Consider the following 5,602-nt stretch of genomic DNA (forward strand, 5'->3'; position numbering starts at 1 on the left):
GTCACCTGCGAAGGATCCTAGAGGGTGCTGACCATACGGTGCTCGGGCTCTGGGTCGCCTAGGATACCCACGCGTGCGTCGAGGAAGATATTGGAACAAGGAGTAAGAGTTGTTTTGTGAAACCGAGCATGGATCTGGTTGATGACCTTGCTGGTCTTCAATGGATGAGTCCATGGCTCTTTATATGGATCTGTTGGTTGATCTTGCTGATCTTCAACGAGAGTCCATCTTGATTTTTATAAGTGATTATATTGCCGAGTATTATGGGCTAGGAACTATTGAAAAGGCCCCTGTGTGGACAGGTGGTGAGCGTTCTAGTTGCCAATGATGCCATAGATACTCTGATGAAGGAATGATGGAAAATTATGAATCAACCGGATAAATTGGAAGATTGTGATCAGTGGTACTATGGTTTCATTAAAGAATTGTTTTAAAGTTAGCTGATGCTAAGAAAAAGGCAATTTCATATTGGGTGTGTAAGTGGTGTGGCTAGTTTTATGTTTGCATGAACTTCCGGCTAGGGGGCCTTGGAACTCTTTTCCTTGGTACCCGGGACAAAACCTAACCAAATTCCAAATTGGATCCCATCACTACAGTGGTTGGGCGGTTGGCTAACCCATGGGATCGGATGGGGTTAGGCTGGACTGATGGATCCGTAAATCGAGATTTAATTTCTATTATTACGATAGATGAAGTAAATCCCGGATAGAAATTGTTCTATGGATAGGAATCAACGGCTGTGCCTCTTGATGGGAAAAAAAGCGTTGATCCCAATGATCCAAGTGCAAGTTTCTTCCTTGAATTGACCAAGTACCGTTAAAGGTGCAGTCAGATCAGTTGATCCGTAATGATCTTGACTACGCTAGAGTAAAGAGTTATCCTGGTGGAATCGCCCATGCTTTCCGGGTAAAGGAAGTTTTTCCGGTTTCGGTTTTGGACAAACCGACGGATTAGTCTCTTGTCTGGATATCCGTGGGCGAGGCCCCGAGTGTGGGTCCCTGCCCCGCGCATGAAGTGCTACTTCCGTTGCTAGTACCCCGAATCCGTTGCTCGGTGGGAACAGGGATCTCACAAAAAGTGTGTCAAATATTATGCTACCAGTGAGGGACTATTCACACTGAAAAAAAATACAAGAGAGGGTACATACCATAAGGGTTGAGGCAAGGGCGCAACCATTGGTCTAGAGCCTAGGAGGCAACAAATCCTCGTGGTGGGGGCATGGATGAACAATCCTTGAAGCCCAACCTCATTGTGAATGAGATGGACAAGCAATTTGTAAGTCAGTCTTAGTCATGCCTTCCATGGTGGGAACGGTGAGAAAATGTGTGGACACTGGCCTATTGAAAAGATTGCAAGAAAGGGGAGAGGGTGACAGCCTACAGGTGTGACACGGTGGGAACTAGTAGGGTGGGGACCGGGGTGACAGGTGTGATACGGTGGGAACTTAACTATAGACCCCTCTGGGGGAAGGGAGGAGTTAAATGTATAACAGCTGGACTCTAGGGGTATGAGGACAAGGGAGTGACAACTCATAGCATGCTTTCAATAAATTGTAGGTGTCTGATACTTTGCTGGTGTAGCTGTCTGATATGTTGCAGCAACATGCTGATTTAAAGATTGCCCTAGATATGGTGGAACGCATGATATCGAATGCTCAGTTTGCAAGTGATAGATGGCCATGGGTTTTCTCAGAGTCAAGCCAAGCTGCCTTGCTCTCCTGATCTCCACTCTGCTGCATCATGCCGTGCTTGTGCTAGCCGCGGATCCTGATCCCATATTTGACTACTGCGTGGCTGACACGACATCTAGCCTCCTGATCAACGGCCTTCCATGCAAGAGCGCCGCCTCCGTTACCTCTGCTGACTTCAAGTCGGAGCTGCTCAGGGTTGGAGGCAACGTGTCCAACCCTCTGGGCGTCGCCCTGACCGCCGCTGCCGGAGCCACCTTTCCGGCCCTCAACACGCAGGGCCTCACCATCGTTCGAGTCGACTATGCCCGAGACGGCCTCGTACCCCCGCACGTGCATCCACGCGCCTCCGAGGTTGTGCACGTGCTTCAGGGGGCCGTCGCCGTTGGGTTCATCGACACCACTGGCGCTCTCTTCAACGCCACTCTGTATGCAGGCGACCTCTTCGTTTTCCCACGTGGTCTCGTCCATTACCAGCTCAATGTGGGCGGCTGCCAGGCTCTATCCTACTCTAGCTTCAACAGCCAGAACCCTGGGGTGTCTCCTGTTGCGAGTGCTCTCTTTGGCTCCACCCCAGGCGTTCCTGACCTTGTTCTTGAGAAAACTCTGAGCCTCACAGCAGCCCAGGTCGAGCACATCAAGAAGGCCTTCCACTGAATCATTTGTTGTGCTACAATGTTCCTGTTTTCCTTCAATTCTTAGCCAGTAGACTCACTGATCTTTGAGCAGAAGCTTTCTTCTAATTCTGTGTTTGGAAACAACAGGCTGCAGCTCTGTCACACAATGCCCTAGTTTTTAGACGCATTTCACTGTAACTTTTTTGCCCTATTGTTTTATGCTGTGTCTAATATCTGATTGGAATAAGATCGTTTTTGGTGCTGTGTCTAATATCTGATTGGAATAAGATCGTTTTTGGTGCTGACAGTAATTTAGTGGTTAAGAAAAGGCTTCAATTAGTTTTTGGAAGGGTCTTTTTTTTTGCACTGTCGCAAGTCGCGACGTTTACATCTGACACATACACTGGAATATCATTAATAAAAGCTATGTGCAAGTTCAATGTCCTCAACAGTGTCAGATATTACTAAAACTTTAAAAATTTGAACCTTTAAATTCAAGGCTAGGTAAAATTATAATTAGCTTTTCTCAATTTCAGCCGTGAAAATTACACTAAAAAACATTTTTTTTATATTGGTCCTAAACGTGGGGCTGTCTCATGAGTCGTGACTATCTATGAAGGGATATTAATGAGACGGGAGAGAAGGGATCAATGGTTGAGATGATGTATGGCTGAGTTTTTTTTCAAGTTTTTTGGGGGGAGGGCGAGGGGGTCTAGCTTAACAACCCTTGGCCACAAGGGTTTTCACACCATCGGTGCGGGGGTGTGTACCTACGTATCAAGCGCGCCACTTGTGTTCAAAGCCCATGGGCACGAGGGTGTGTACCTACCTATCAAGCGCGCCACTTGTGTTCAAAGCCCGTTGGGGGTCTGCCATAGTTTAGTGTGGGGATTGCCCACGTTTAGTCCCAGCTGGGCCCCTCTTGATGGCGTTCAGCTGACCACCGATGCCCCGAGATGATCAACGACCCAAATGAGCCATCGGCACGATGCCTCTTTCGCACCCTTGATCCCTTTGCCCCCTCCCCCTCCCCTCATTAATACCCCATGGCATTTAGTGATGAGGGGCCACCTCGTGACTTAAGGTGGTGTGGAATGTGGACTCTGGAGTCTTGGACATAGGAGAGTTACACTTGGAAATCGGTAAGAGGGTGCCCTAGCCCTTGGATTTAGGCATTTTTTTCCTTATAATTTGGGGCATTTTTTCCTTGTAATAAGATGTTTCCAATGGTGATTCAAGAGTTGGCTATTGTATAGGCATGCAACAAGATCTATTTGTGTTGTGCATTTGTCTACCTCCTAAAAGAACTTTGAATGCTGGCAAATTTTTGGAATCCAACCTCATTTTGTGACCAAAAATCATGTTTTTATGAAGTTTGAATCATGGATATATATTACATGCTTTTTTTTGGAAGAGTACTGGAATGATATTATAAAATGAAAAAGACACATAAAACCTTGTAACAGAAGAAGCCTAACTTCAATATTTAGTTTCTCATAAACTAGAAAACTTCATTCTTTATCTATACCCTCATCTACAGCCTTGGTTAGTTGGCAAGTGTATTTTGCCAGCTCTTTGTCTTGAATGTCCAAATCAGCTATGGCTTCTTTCTCTTGAGTAATAAAAAGGCAGTATGTTCAATTGTTTCCTTGCGTCGTCGAATGCGCTAATCAGCAATTTCTTGACCCTCCAGAGACAAGATGATGGCTGAGCACATTTTTGTAGATGAAAGGACTAGTGGACCTAATAAAATGTTCTTGGGGCCACCATCTTTAGGTACATTTTCAATTAATGTTTGCATGATAGAGACCAGCTTACGCACGAGACACAAGCCAATAAGTAACTGCAAGCTGCCATTTTCGAGTAGTGGAAATTTGGCGTATAGACTAAAGTTCTCAGCGCCTAATGCATGCCATTATTGGAGGCCAAGCTCCATCACTTGTGCAAACTTCACCACAGAGAGCTATCGATGCACATAGACTCTTGTGGGCTTTTCGTTTAAGGTCGTGGTGGCCCTTGTGATGATAGATTAGGCCCTTGCCAAGCACTGCAGGCTGAAAAAAAGGTCAGTTTTTCTACTGTATTGCATTTTACCATCTATTCCACTTGGCTCCACCTTGTGTGCTTATACATGTGCAATTGATATACTGTTATAAACCATCATTTGAATGCGACGATCATGTTTTTTTTGTAGTTGTTTCATGGGAACACTGTTCGCCCATGTCTCCATCCGACCACCTCCGTTTGGCGCTCACGAGTCACGATCCAGCCTACATGATCAACAAAATGCTTCTGCCACCATTGCCCACCTATACCGGCTGTGAATGAAATAGGTCCATCCGTATTCCTCACGTGTCAAAAAAAAACCGCGTGTAATTTTTACCGTTTCAATTGATAAAAACGAGTTCTAATTTCGCTTAGCCATAAATTTAATAAATTTAAAGATTCAAAATTTTCAGGTTTTAGTTTTAAAACTGATTAATTTATGTATTTTTTTAGTTTTAAAACTGATTAATTTGTTTTTTTTTCAGGTTTTAGTTTTAAAACTGATTAATTTATGTATTTTTTTTAATAAAGACTGGTTAGGTTTGAAGATTGTCTCTTTTTTTCACTAGTTAGAAAAAAAATTTATTTCTAACCTTGCTTCTCACCCTTTTTTTCAACACTGCTCCCCACCTTTTTTTTCTTGTACGTGAAACTTTTTTTTGCACTTTTTGAATGACTGGTCAGAGCTATCCCTTCATGTGCGAAGAAGGCCTCCGTTCGACCACTTTCAGCCAGGTCACTTTTTGGGTCAGACACTCATGTGCACGTGCTATCCACTTTGATCCAGTTTGATAGCAATTTGATCCACTTTGATAGCAATTTCTTGAGAGAGGTTATCAACAATTGGTTCAAGATTTGTACCATCAAGTATGCATGACTTCAATCTCGCTCGTTTTATACAGCTTCATTGCTTCGAGTGGGTGAAGCCTTCTAAGTAGTTAGATGTGTGCCTGTCATGGCAAAGGTAGCTAAGGGTTATAGAGCATTTACATTAGGAATTTTTTGGACCCAAAAAGGACCTCCTAAGGATTCCTAATTTTAAGGGATTAGAGTTTAAAAAGCTGGGCTTAAGAGAGAGACAAAGGCTATGATGACCCCTATTTTTTACCTTGTCACATCAACCAAACCTCCCTAGTTTCACTTTTTAAAGGGAATATTCTCATACTCTCTCTCTTACTTTTTGACTTTTCTCATACTTTCTCTTACTTTTTGAATTTTTTATCTTCACTCTCTACAAATTGAATCTTTCTTG

General features: G+C 43.9%; 1 pseudogene; it reads left to right on the top strand.

The window, feature by feature from the left end:
* Nucleotides 1-1,678: 1,678 nt before the first annotated feature.
* Nucleotides 1,679-2,344, top strand: LOC147625076 (germin-like protein subfamily 2 member 1 pseudogene; annotated as a pseudogene).
* The last annotated feature ends 3,258 nt before the right edge of the window (nucleotides 2,345-5,602 follow it).

Source organism: Cibotium barometz, chromosome 24 (assembly GCF_041138505.1).
Source record: "Cibotium barometz isolate CiBa-2024 chromosome 24, ASM4113850v1, whole genome shotgun sequence".
Lineage (NCBI taxonomy): Eukaryota > Viridiplantae > Streptophyta > Polypodiopsida > Cyatheales > Cibotiaceae > Cibotium > Cibotium barometz.